Here is a 14,498-nt window from a genome sequence, read left to right on the forward strand (position 1 = left end):
AGCTAGGCAGCCCGAGAAACTCACCTGCCCTGTTCAGCTGATGTTTAGAAAAGGTTTCCTTCTAAGCTGAAGTCCAGAGAGTAGTTATCTTGGAGATTGATATGCTTGAAGTCAGTACATTTCCTAAACACTAACTGATAAGCAAAACTTTGGACTGGTCCCCAGTTCTAGAAATAAATAGCAAATAAAGGAGGCACAGGAAGTTCTTACCCTTCTGTGCAGATTTCTCTGGCCAGGGAGGTTGTTATGGCACCGTGGTAAGGCACTGTGGGAGGTTTTCCTCTGAACCTCAGTTATCAGGTTCATATTCCATAAACACAGAATCTCACCCTAGTCCTTAGACAGCACATCAGGAGCCAGAGGTTTTGCTGAGTTTGTACCTTTCTTTTCCATCTTAGTGGGAGATGTCCCTTTGTGCTTTCTTTCTGCAAAACCTGGATCCATTCTGCCATTTTTTTTCCCCTTTGCATTTGCAGTTTTTGTGGGAGAACCTTTACTAAACAGCAGAAGCACAGTGAAATCCTATAACCAAAAATAGAGGAGGCTTTTTGTAAGTGTGCATTCTGAGTCTTACTTGTTTTTTCCCTCCCAAAGGTCCCGAGAGGGTCGGTGGCTTTGCAGATGATGTAGGAGGATCTGACAGCTGGGCTTATTGCACAGCCCCAGTCCTCCTTCCCAGGTCCAGAGAAAGGGGAGCGCTGGGCAGCGAGGCCCAGTGGCACTCCTTGCCTTAATTCAAGCTGACACATGGGGTCATTTATCCTGTGCTCACCAGGCCCTAAGACACCAGCTTGCCTGCCTCCCCTCCCCTGGTCCAGCACTGAGAGAAGTGCTGTCCAGGACTGCCTGCTGTGAGCCAATGCTGGCCAGCCACTTTCTGTTTCCAGGCTTTTTCATTTTCTGCTGGAGTCCCCCTGGGACTCTCAGCTCAGGAGTCCTTTACACTGTCCCTCTGCTTTACTCATCCTGCTCCTTCTGAGTTAACTATATGTTTCCAGCTTCTTGAGGCAATATTGTTTTCCTCATATCATCCAGGTGGAAGAGTCCAGGGGAGAGGCTAATTTGATGCCTTTAAGCCAAGAAAGGAACATGCAGTGAATGCTATTTGGGGTCTCCTGCGCTCAGGACCCTCATTCCCTTTTCCCTATGCAATTCTGGGGTGCCGTATTGTGTCCTGCTCTTTCTCAGTCATGTACTTTGCTTTTGCTCAGCCTTTTTATCAAGGATGACATCTCTCAGGCCTTCCCCTTTGTGGCTGCCCTGAGCCCACTAGAGCATCCCCCTCATTCCAGCGTGGGCTGTGAGTGCTCATTGCAGGAAGCTAGCACCATCCTGTTATCCCATGTGGCTTTCAGGAAAGCAGTGTGTAAGAGGCGTGCAGGTAACTGGTGTTGCACCAGATGGGTGGAAGGGGGGTGACTGTCACCACACCTGAACCATCTGTGGAAAGGTTTTGCAATGACTACAAGCCTCAAGTGTACTGTGAATTTGCAGCTGCCTTGTTTCAAAGTCTGTTCTTGAATCTGTCTGCAGAGATTTGTTTGTTGTGTTCCTTTGCTATTTGTTTGCTTTTCATTTGACTTCTGGTTTTGGGGTTTTTTTTTTCCCTCAGCCTTATTCAAGGCTGGTTATCCGTCTTCAAGCAGGTCAACATTGCAATGTGGTGGGTTTTGTGCAGGGTGGTAGGTGTGGATGCAGGAGGATACAGGAATCTCCTGCCAGATGTGGAGCTTGTTTGGGTCCTGAAAGTGGTGGAAGGATGGATGAGTTCTGATACACTGCTTCTTTCAGTTTTATGCCGAGCTCTCTGAAAATCTCCCGTGTGCCTCAGGTCTGTACTGTGATGTCCACCTTCCTGGACTACACTGATGTTCCTAGGGCAGGCAGCTGCTTTGGACATGAGCCATGCTCCATGGTTATTAATTTATCATTAGGTATCATGTATGGGGCTAACAAGTATCACAACCAGAGCTCCTTGCAGCCAGCCTGTGCTTCTCCTGTTTGCTTGTTGCCATCAGTGAGGTCCCACCTTGCATCCTGTAGCTCTCCACAGTCAGAAAGGGTTAATTGCACGCCGCTCGCTGCTTGGGTTTTCACTGTGGTGCTGAACTGTTGCTCTGATTTCTCTGGAATGTGCATTCTCACTGCACAGGAGCACCTTGGGGCATTGCTGTTTATTTATAAGATAACAGCATTTGCTCTAGCAGAAAGCTGGAGCTAACAAAGTCTCTCAAAGAGGAGTGCAAACTCCTGTGTGCTGGTGGAAACTGCTCAAAGTATTTACACTTGAAAATATTTAAGGGTTTTGGGGAAGGGGGGAAGAACACTCTGAGTGACATTTAACACCTTTTCCATTATTCTTAGCCATCCTGAAAAAAAAAAAATTTAAAAGGGCACTTTTTAAGAAGCTTCTTTTTACCAGCTAGCCACTGCCTTGTAAAGGAGTATTGCTATGGAGATCAGCCTGAACTGTGATTTAAAGATGCCTTGAAATGTTACTCTTTGTAGGCTACTTGAAGCCACTCTATGACCTGATTAAGGTCAAAATGGATGTGAGAAACAGAGCTCACTCTTCGAGATTTTTTTTTTAAGTTTAATAAGGGATAAAAAAGGACAAACACCAGCACTTGGGTGTTTTTGGTGATGGGCAAAAAACCACACTATTAGCTTAAAACAATGTTCTCTAGATGCTGTTACATTACAGGGGGTACATGCATATTCAAAAGAGTGTATGCATATTCAGATATTCCTGTGAGTTTAGGTGTTCCATGAATTATTTTGCTTGGTTTTAACCTTTGACTTGTCGATTAAATCAATCTATTTTATTTCTTCTCGTGGCTCCATCCTATTGTTTTTACACTCCCTGAAGAGTCAGTAAATTCTTCTTGTGGTGTTCTGGTTTTTGTCACTGTTATCTTATCATAAGATAGTCCACAAATGTGAGGAACCACCTAATTATCTTACACCATTCTCTGAGTTAGTTACATGAATAAAAGCATTTTAACATCACATAGTCTCTATTTCAACATTATACTGTGTCCTAAGATATAATATATTTATCAAACCACTATTCAAATGAGCTATACGGTGCATACATAAACTGACAGATTGCACTGTACCAAAAAGCAGTAAAAGGAAATATAAATTGTACAATATCAAAATCTTTGTGTTTAATAATGATGTGCAAAAACTAATACATAAATGCAAAAGCCAATACTATATTGTCATTTATAACAATGGACATGCACCCTGGAGATTGTTTTGACAGTGGCTTTTGTTTTCTGCTGCACTGGGTTTTGCCACTCACCATCAGTGGTGGAAGTTTTCACCCACCTGACAGTAGCAACAGCTGGAAAGTAGAGTCAGCTGTGGTGGTGCACCCTCAAGCATCACTAATCTAAAGTGAATGTCCAATTACCAGCTTGAAAAAAAAGCTGTTGAACCAGTTCAATGTGAAGAGTGTAGTGCTGCATACAGCATAAGAACCTTTCTCAAACCTTTTTTTTTTCCTTTTCTGCCAGACTAATTTTTGGCTACACTTCTCTTCCTGAAATATTTATAGGGCAAATAACTGTTTTAAATGAGCAGATGGGGGAGACATAAGACAAGCTGTTAAATTAATAAACATGTGTGGTGCTTTATCAGTAAGGGAGCCCATTTTGGCATTTCTTCTGGATGATTTGTATGGCCTATCACCAGTGCACCTGGTGCAGGGACAAGAAATGGGCACTTAATAACCAAACAATGTGCAAACTCCTTCCATTATAACTTCATTATGTCAGATATAATCGTCTATAACTAGATGTCAAATACATAATTTATGTCCAGCTCCCCTGTGAAATAGTGGGCATATGAATGAATGGTCCCATTAATGGGAAGGAGCTTTTACTGTAACTTTTCCCCTCCTGGTACATGGTCCATTTTGTCATCTGGTATTAATTCTGAATCATTTCAGGGCTGCAGAAAAATGCCTGTTATATTTGTATTTGCGTAATGGGAGAAGATGGCAAATAAATCATATGAGAGATCAAATTTCAGGTTCACTGATTTCCTAAGTCGCATGCCTGTGTGAAAGAGACTAGGATTGGTCTGCAGTGCTGTGATTGAGAGGCATAACTGGCCTTCATTTTACACATCCAGAGATGTTAAAAAGGCACATGATGTGAGGTAGCACTTCCTGTGGGAGCCCTCTCCCAGAAGGAGCTCAGCCCCTGGAAAGCCGGGATTTGCCACTGCAGCCGTGCTGCTGGCATCCTTTGCTGTGTGTTGTGTCATCTCTTGCACTGTGTCATGTGGGGCCTCTCTAGAGAAGGGCTCCATGACATAACTGAATTGTGTCATCGTCACCTGGAAGGATGGAGGATATGGAAACCCTGTTTTATCTAGAGGCTTCTTCTGGAAACATACAGGTGTGTTGGGGTGGGACATAGGATCCTAGTTGTTCAGTGGAGGGCTTGTGTCTGTTCACAAATAGGTACAAATTCAAAGGATCATGGTGGCAAAATTGCCCTCTACACATTTTTATTAATAATGTTCTTATGTGTGATACTGTTATAACGTGATACAGTGTATAATGATCAGGGGTCTGAAGCAGCTCTCCTCTGAAAGCATGCCCAGAGTTGGCGTTGTTTGTTCAGCATGGAGAAGGGAGGCCCCAAGAAAACCTTGCAACACCTTCAGGGGTCCTGCAAGAAAGATGGGGACAAACATTTTATCACAGCTTGTTGCGATAGGACAAGGGATTATGGCTTTAAACTGAAAGAGATATTAGAAATAAATTCTTTCTTGTGAGTGTGGTGGGGCACTGGCACAGGCTGCCCCGAGAAGCTCTGAATGAACCATCCCTGGAACTGTTCAAGGCCAGGCTGGATGGGGCTCTGAGCAGCCTGGTCTAGTGGAAGGTGTCCCTGCCCGTGGCAGGGGGTTGGAATCAGGTGGTCCTTAAGGTCCCTTCTGACCCAAACTATTCTATGAGTCTGCGATTTTCTGCTGCTGTTATTTTTTACTATGTGGATGATGTATTCACAGAAAGCAAATCACCCTTACAAAAGAAAGGTTTAAAATGAAAAAAATGTTCTAATTAATGACAAGTTAGGTACAGCAACTGCTAAAGACCTGGGCTATCCGGTGGTGTAGTCTGTCTTCATGTAAAATGCAGAAATTTAGTTTACCATGTTCTTGTAGAAGTTAACCAGCAGTGCTGTAGAAAGGCAGGCAGATGATTTCCCATACAAGCAAATCATGTTAGGCTCAGACATACTACTCTTGACAGCATTGAGTCACTGAGTTTTGTGTTTATTTGATGGCTCTTCAGCTGTGCAGTGGGATTTTCTGTAGGTAAGCAGGTTTGGGTTTTTTTACAGCACTTGGCTCTTAGAATCATCTTTGGCTGAATAAGGTATTATTGGAAATGAGAGATTTCCACCAGAGACAGTGATCTGATGTTTTATAATATGTCTGGATTTCAAGCCTTTTTTGGCCCCTGGATTTCCTCAAAGTGGATTGTTGAATTTTGATTCTTTTCTTTGTGTCTTGTTTGTTGCAGGGATGCAACAAACAATCCTAGTGATGTGATATAATCCATTCAGAGGGAAAGTTATACCTGTGACTTATGTACCTCACTCTTACAAAGAGCTTTTGGAAATCCCAGCCTTAATAAATGCTTACTAAATACTGATTTACTGATTATGGAACACTATGCTAAGATTGTAACTTGGCTCCCCCATAAGAGTCCTCATATTTTATGATTTTCAGCCAAGTAAATTTGGCTTGAAAACCACAGTGTTTGCTCAGAAGAGGAGGACTGCTATCCTCTAGTTCCAAATGGTTTGTTGCTACCTTCAGAGTGGCTTGATGTAGTTTGTTCTCCTTGAAAGCTGACAAGAAGCAGCATTTGAAAGATCTTACTGCTTGTAAGAACAGATACTAAGGTTGATTAGCTGTAATTTTAAGGGCTAGAGGCCCAGCATGCGTGGGGGTGCAGCAGCCGTGGGGCTGTTGGCCAAGGAGCTTTCAGGAATGGAGAAAAACAGCTGGACTTGGGGCAAGAAGAAGACTTTGCCCTTACCCAGCCAGTGATGCTGGGGTTTTTGCAGATAGGTACAGGGAAAAGCTTATAGATTAATCATGCTAATTAGTAGTAATTCACTGCAGCTGTTTGTTTTGCTGTTGGTTTTTTGATTTTTTTTTTTCCCCCAAGAAAATTGTTTGGGCTTTACTCTTTAGAAAATGACCACAGCTATGGATGCTCTCATGGCAGTCTCCCCTTTAGATTTTCTCCAAGTCCTGGGTTCATGTTTTTCTCATTATGAGCACTGCTTTCCACAGATGAGTGTGAGTGTGACTGTATTATGCCCACAAATTTACTAGCAGACATGCAGCAAAATAACACTGTTACTGAGTAAACAATTACATTTCATTTTCAGGAATAAAAGGGAATGTGTGCCCATAAATCTTCTTCTAAATAATCTGTGTTGGAGAGTAAAAAGAAGATGAGGTTTCTAAATTCATGAAGGCCCTTCACAGTGGAATCCTGTGTGCCACTGAAGTGGAACAAGCTTATTTATATTTTATTGTGCTTCTAGATCAAGCTGTATTATTATGGGCTGCATTCCCCTGACATTATAGCTGTTGCTAAGGAAGAGGTACATTATGTTAATATTTTGTGACCATAACTATGCAGGCTGGGTTATGTACATTGAAGAAGTTGGGGTGAGGGGAGAAGTTAATGCACCATTTTGATTAGAGCCTCCTCAGATTGTCGCTCACATTTAGAAGCAAAAACTAAGCTTGAATTTGAGAATAATTCACACAGAAAATGGGAGAAAACCAAACAATTGAAACAATTTGTTCACTGAACTTTAAAATTGCTCAGCAGTTGGAATCTGGAACCAGTACTGCTAAGAGGAAATCTGGCAGAAGCAAGCTGAATGCTATAACCAAACACACACAGTGAAGAATTTCACAGCTTCCTCACGCCTTAATGTGTTTGGATCATGTAAACAGAGCATTCATCCTTAATTCCTATTTCCTGACCATTTCCAATGCTGGTGTCTATTATGTGATTTTGGTACTTTCTCATTCATTTAGCTTGATTCACTAAGAGCCTGCAGTGTGGCCAGCACCATACACCAAGTAAAATGGCAAATGATCCATTAGCTCCAGTGTGTGGAGTCAGAGAAAAGGACAGAGTCCTGGGCAAGATACTGATGTCCATGCTGGTTATTTTAACAAATACACTCTACAGACTGTATTGATAAGCATTATGAAAATGTTTACACAACAAGTAAGATAAACAAGGAAGGATCTTGGCGTTTCTCCTAAAGGAACGTTCTGAACTAAGTTTCCCCTTTCAAAACTGTTTTCTCATTAATGCTGCTGCCAAGGCATGAAGCAGCCACAGAGGAGGACTGGATGAGTAGGAGCTCGCCTCAATTCTGCTGTGCCTTGCACCTTGCTGATTCAGCTAGGACAGTGTCCTCAGGAGCATTCTCAGGGTTATCATGGTTATAGCACCTGAAAATAGAGAATACCTGCCTTGTACTACTGCCTCACATTTTCAAACATTCAGTGCAACAGAGCTGGGTTTCCAGCTGCATCAGGTGGGTGAGGTTTATCCCTTGCTAATCTCCTAAATCCAGAGGTGCTGAGCACACAGGTCCACCCAGCTGAGATCAGTCCTGTTTGCCAGAGCTACAGCAAGCAGTGGTCCTCACGTAGTGCAGGGAAACCCATTGGTGACTTGCAGGCATCCCAACTCTGTTTGTGCTTTTTAACATCAGCTTCAGCCTCTGACCCTGCTGTGATAAACACAGCAGCCTTTTCTCCTTTATCCCCACTGTCCTTTTTGCTCAAACCTTATGCAGTGTGATTTTGTGACCCTCAACAAGGCTTTGGGGAAGTTAATATTACCTTTTCCTAGCTAAGGCTGCAATAATTTATGTTAGATCTTGTTGCATGCACCTGATCATAAAATCCTTCTGGAAGCTAAGGTGCATGGCCTGAGAAGTGTCTCTTGGGCAAATTAAGCATATTCTGAGAGAAGAGCAGGATGGAGGGGTGAGAGGGAAGGGAGTGCTCAGTCCTGAGAGTCAGTGCGTGCTTCATGCTGGAGGTGTGTGTTGTAAAGAAGAAAATGGGAGGAATAAAGAGTAGCAGGGTGTGGAAACAGGCAGCAGGGTCTGTGCAGAGAGAATGGGCACGGAGAGCTTGTTGGGCAAGCTGCATGGCTTAGAGGAGAGGAAGGCAAGATGGGATGGAAAAAATGGGGGGGAGGGAGGGATTTGAAGAAGGTTTTTATGTATAGAAAAATTTAAAATCCTTTAGCTTTAGACAATTGAGACTTTCACTGCCTCCAGCAACTATGCACAGACTAATCACCATAACATTTATATTCCTGCTTTTCTACTCCAGGCACCTATTTCTATCTGCTTTCTTCTTTCCAGCTTTTGCTCTGAGCTGCTGCAATTTAACAGCAAAAATCCAGATACTTCCTTCATTATCATTAACTACTCCTACCCTGTCCTCCTAGCAATAATATAGAGCTCAGCCTGAATGTCAAGAGCAGCTCAGCATGCTCATCCATTTTTGGAATGTGTTGAAGTTTCCTTATCCTGGCTACCCAAATCTTCAGCTCCTGTCCTTTCAGATTGGCGTGGCTGTGCCTGCTGGCTCCTGAGGCCATGGGGTGGGATATTAAAAGTCCATGTTCTCCCCATAATCCACCCAAGGTTTTAAAAAGTGTCCCCTTACAGCCTAAGGTTTGTGCTTATCTTCCCAGGACATTGCTCCTCACATTGTGTTTGGTTAAATAACCACGCCTTGGTGTAGATATTTTGCATGTAAGCTGACGGGGTTGACATTGTGAGTATTTTGCAATCATTTGTTTAATTAGCTGAAGCTCTCTGGGGAGAAGGATATGAAATGGCATGCTCCCAAAGTCTAATTTAAATCTGTTTTTCTTTTTTTCTTTTTTTTTTTTTTTTTTGATGGAGGGCTTGTAATGCAAAGCATTAAAAAGGGTACAAGTGAATGGAAAGCAAGAAAACCCTTTCTGTTGATGGGCAGTGCCTCAACAACAAAATCGTGCAAATACAGAAAGGAAATTGGATTGAGTAAAATGACCTACAAGAGGAAAAAATGGAATTAAGCCTGTGCAGATGTCTTGTCTTCATTTTTTTTTTTTTTAACCTGTACTTCCTCTCTGTTTTCTTTTAGTGCAATGCTTAATTAAGCTTCTCCTTTGTTTGGAGGTTAATTCCTTTTCTAATCTACAGCTATTTGTACAAAGGTGTTCATTACTGAAGCGAACAAAGGCTGCAGACAGGAGAGTGGCAGGGAAGTGGGAAGAGATTTTTTTCTTTTTTTTTTTTTTTTTGCTCACAGCAAAATCCTGAGGCCCTGCTTTCATGTGCAGGACTCCTGTGTCAATTCTCTGCTTGCTGCTCCCAGTGCAATGGTTCCTGGGGGCAGCTGAAGGTTCTGCTGCAGCACCAGGGCTGTGCTGTCCTGTCTGCTCACTTAGTGCACTTAATTAGAGACCTTTGTGCTGAGGCAGACCCTCAAACTCTTACCTGACTCATACATAATGACCACTGGTTTCTTTTTGATGCATACCTGCTCATTGAAATCACTAAAAAATTAAGATCCTAAACATTTAACGGGATCCAATGCCATCTCCTTCAGTCCCCATGGAGCAGGGAGTTGTGCACACACAATCACAGCCTGTCCTCATTGCTCAGGATAGGCTCTCCTGCTTGCTGACATCACAGTGGTCGGAGAACATGAAGCCTCTGGTTTTGCTGTAGTGTCTGTAGAGCACACATTAATCAGATAAAAGTGTTTCTATTGCGAGCAACTGGAAGAGCAACTCTAAATTTTGCTGCTGAGCTGAAGTGCTGGGGAGCAGGCAACAGTGATAGAGTAGGGACCAGCCCACCACCGGGCTGTCAGTGTGTCTCTCTTGCTTGTTGTGCTTGCCCAGACGAATGGAAGTGAACACAAGAGCAAGAACTAAAACAGCATTTAGAGGAATAAAGTCTGTGATTCCTAAAGGAATGACAGAATGCCCCAATAATTAAAGCAGCATCCCTCTTACTTGGGTAGTCCTGTTTGGAGCAATGTGGCCAGTCCCATCTCTGGGCATTGCCCTGCCCACAAAGTCCTCCACCTTCCTGTGGCACGGTTTTAATAAAGGACTGCTCCTTCCCAACAGTGGGGAAAGCTGGGCATGGCCTAGGAGCCATTGCTTGCTGTTAGGAGACCAGATTTTATTTTTACATTTCCTTGTGCTCGTTGTGGGATTAGTCATTTCATGCACTCACACATATATCTAGTTTCTGTAGAAAGTGATTTTTTAACTGTGGCACCCCCTAACCTTGTGACTGTTTTTTTTTTTTTTTTTTTCATGTACTACTCTGAGTAATGGGAAATGGTTTTTTGGTTCTGTAGAACATCTAGGTGTGAAGGGAAAGAGAAAAGGCAATTGCAGAGCTGGGCAATTATTGCTGGCACAGTGTAATTAATGTACAAATATTTCCAAAATCAGCAGCTAATGACAGAAATACATGTCCTGTCCTTTTCATGCAGAAAAGAAATGGGTTTATACTTCAAAATGCTTTTTGTTTGTTGCGCTCTCTGGGCACCATTGTTGATAATCTGCACACACAGGTAAAATATTTTGCACTTTTTGACATTTATTTTTTTTTGGGAAGAATTGTCAAGATGAGAAATGGCACAAATGGCTCAAGGAGTATTGACTTTTGCAATCAGTAGCTAGTGAAATTAACATCTTCCTTCTGTTCTCTTCACGCAGACAATTATAAATTGGATTCAGAAAACATGTTCCCAGAGGCGTGGGTTTGGGTTTTAAGAGAACACTGGCATGGGAAGGAGGGAAAACATCTTAGCACAGATCATTTTACCCCCATTTGTAGGTGGCTCAAAGCTACAAGCCTTAAAAAAAAATATTAAATTAATAGAAGAAGAAAAGAAGAAAAATGTGGGTGGAAAAGCAGCACAGGACAAAGCAAGAGGCTGTTACATTCAGTTGTGTAAGAAGTGCTGGGAAAATACAGAGCACAGTGTATGAGCAGTGAGAATGGAGGAGCTCCATCCTCAAGATTCTCCCATCCATCAAAATTGTGCCTTTGAGCATTTCCAAATACAGAGGTAGAAAAAACAGAGCAGAGGGGGCTCCTAGTGAAGAATCCAAGCTACACTTAAAGTCCTGGGGTTTTTCCACAGCCAGATCCCATCAGGGATGTGGTGGTATTTCTAGGGTGTTTTCTTGACCCCCATTTCCAGCCTATTTTCCCACATAATGTCCACATACAGCCTCTTCCCAGAGGCATCTGGAGTGGTGCAGCATAGAGGGTGCTCTGTGAGCACCTCAGAGTTGTTAGTTGGATCTTTAGCAAACCCAGTTTCTGCCCCAAAATCCTCACACACAACCCACCCCTTCCCCCCCTGCCATGCCCCAGAGGGCCTCAGTACATAAACCTGCATCTCTTGGACTCGGATGCCAAAGAAATGTAAGTAACAGCAACTTTTATTGACCGTAATTGCACTTGAATTAACTAGATGCCTGTGTAGTTGATGGCTCCTGCAGCCTGACATCCCTCCTGCAGCACTGGAAATCTCATTGCTTTGCCTCACAACACTTCCTATGCCAGAAAGCTTCAGAGGGCACAGCTCTCTTGGCATAACTCTAAAATAACTTGGCAAGTAAGCTCCGGAGGCTTAAACTCTTGTCCCAGCTGGGACACATAATGATCTAGCTACCTGCTTCTTTGATCTTCCCTTTGTTCTCTTTTTTCACAGAGCTATCATTTGTTCACACACCCCCCCAAAAAAAACAGGAGGGAGGCAGAAATAGAAGGGAAAAAGAAAAATAGGAACAGGATTGAACACACTCCCTGCAATCTGCAGGCAAGGCTGAGATGCAGCCTTGGCTCTGCTCTTTGTGTCCTCAGGGTGGTAGTGCAGCTACTGCTTCCCCATGCACTGCCTTGCCCGGCTGGCAGGGAGGAGGAAGCTCATCCTAACGTTTAATTTGCTGTTCAAAGGTTTGTTGTACCTACATCCCTGTATGTAAATGACATGGATGCATCTGCTCTTTGTTTGTTTCCTTAAGCTCTGTCAGGGTTGCTGGGATGAGTAGCAAAGGGGGTAGGTTTGAGACTGTGCTAGATGAGAGGGTTTGGAGTTGGGAACTGCAAATCACTGTGAGATCAGAAAGGATTTAGCAAAAATTTCTTCTGCCACTCTGTTGCAACCTGAAGGGATGGGCAGCTTCTGTGGGCAGCTAGGTGGGTGAAGAATAAAGAAACAAGTATATAGGCAACTTTTAATAGATCCGAAGATGCTAAGATTTATTTTTCTTTCCTCTGTGTCCAATAAAGACCAATGCAGTTTGTCAGAAATCTATAAAGAAGCTGCTATTACTGACTGGATAACTGAGAGTTTTTCATGCAGCACTTTTCAAAAGGCAGAGGAACTTCACACAGTTCCAGCAGCAGCCACGAGCAAGAATGAACCACTGCGTAGTTTTTGAGGCTCCATCCCTCAATGCTTCTTTTGTCCTTAAATTTCTTTTGTTGGGGTTTATTCACAGTGCTGGTGTGCTGCTATTCTGACAAGTGTGGTATTACAGGAAAAGATAATCGGATGGTGGGATTTAAGCTGTTGCAGAAGGGAGTGCAGAGTACATGATCCACTTAAAATTAAGAGTGTAGCTAAAAATCCACAGAATTTTACAGTGCACAGACCATAATATACAGCAGGGCATCCATCTTTAGCAGGAGGGGTTCAAATCAGTGGAGCTTTTCAGCCTTCATCTCTGAAATCACTTCAGTGTTTGGGTTTTTCATTTGGCTTTCTACTCTATTTGATTGTGGCCATGTTTAAATAATGTCAGAGCGGAAATTGGTTTTATTGGACTTAATTTTGTCCACAGCAAGATGTACATTGCCTTGAAATATGATGTAATTCCCAAGCAGAACGAGATGGGCATCTCTTCAAGTCAGACCTTGGCCCTGGTGTCTTGGTTTTTAATACACCAGGCTGCAAAGTAGCAGGAAATGGTGGAAATTGCAAGGTGGAAGTGGGTTTAAATGGCAGTAATCTCTACCCTTGCTTCAGGCAGGGAGCTGTAAATTGCTACTCTGTCTTGGCTCTTGCCCTAATGCAGGTTGTTGCTTGGCTTTTGTTTGATGGTATTTCACCTTTAAGTGGACAAAGGTAAAAAAAAATATTGGGAAAAGAAAGTTATATAGCACTAGGGGGAAAAAAAAACAAGGGCTGTCCAAACACCTCATAGTGCTGGATGTGACCATTTCTTAGATAGAAAAAAACTTCCAAAGGTGAATGCACACTGATGGATATACTGGCTGTGAGTGAGGAATAGCTGCAGTCTTTGATTGAATGCAGTTGAGTGAAAAAAAAACCAAAGAAACATGGTGCAAAATCTCCCAAAGCCCTGAAATTATTAATGGCTCATCCAGCAGCCACGTTCCACGTTGGCGCCTCCGAGGCACCACACTGTTATCTTAAAAAACAACGCAGGAATTTCAGCAGTGTGAAGAACTATTAAAAAAAAAAAAAAAGAGAAAGAAAAAATAAAAAAGAAAAAAAAATTGCTCAGATTTTCAGGTTGCCATGGTTTTTGGAGACGGTGCTATTCACTGCATTCCAGATATCGAATATAGACACAGCTAATTTCACCTGGAAGAGTGGTGGGATTCTCTCTTCTTTTTCAAGGGAAGATTTTGTCTGTTTGTTCTTGACCTACAGTTTCTGTGGGGCTGCTTGTTTGTCTATGGATTTTGTGTGTGTGCGTGCAGAAATGTCGCCGAAGAAGATCGATAGTGAGTCTGTTGGGCTCTGCTTAATAATGCTGAGGTTTAGCTGGCGTAGGTGTGCAGTAACTCAGTGCACTGAGTGCCCGTATCGAAGATAAAGGGTGGCAAGCCAATTTTTGGCTGAGAGTCACTGCTTTCTCAGCAGGCAGATTCAGCAGTTGGACCAATCTGACAGTGATGCAAGCCCCAGAGCCTGAGTTTTTGGCACAGGGGCTGAAGCAGTACCAGTTGGTTCCCAGAGAGGTCAGAGCAGATGATTCCCGGTGCCTTCTTGCTTTAAAAGTCTGCGAAGCAGTGCGAGGAGTTTCTGTGTATATTTTTTGAAGAGGGATAGTTTATTCAACTGTGCCTGCTGTAATAGCTTTGTGCTGGGCTGCATTATCCTTGCTGGCTGGCAGGAAATGACATTTCCCCTTCCCTCTTCCTAGCAGTACTTGGGATTTGGTGTATATATTCAGCTTCAAAGGGATTTTGCATTTGCACATGGGAATATTTGTCTCGTCATAATAACTTTGGCCTCAAAATTTGCCATTAAGTGAAAAAAGGAAATTGTCTTAGAACTGCACGCACACTTTATGAAGATGTTTCTCTTACCCTACACAGTGGTTTTTTGGTCAAAAAATTTATAACCGGAATCCA

At 42.9% G+C, this 14,498-nt stretch overlaps 1 protein-coding gene across 8 annotated transcripts in view; it reads left to right on the plus strand.

The window, feature by feature from the left end:
* The window catches only part of ADGRL3 (adhesion G protein-coupled receptor L3), a 515,246-nt gene that overhangs the window by 374,210 nt on the left and 126,538 nt on the right, over positions 1 to 14,498 (plus strand). The window lies entirely within an intron of this gene.

The sequence above is a fragment of the Haemorhous mexicanus genome, chromosome 4, assembly GCF_027477595.1.
Source record: "Haemorhous mexicanus isolate bHaeMex1 chromosome 4, bHaeMex1.pri, whole genome shotgun sequence".
Lineage (NCBI taxonomy): Eukaryota > Metazoa > Chordata > Aves > Passeriformes > Fringillidae > Haemorhous > Haemorhous mexicanus.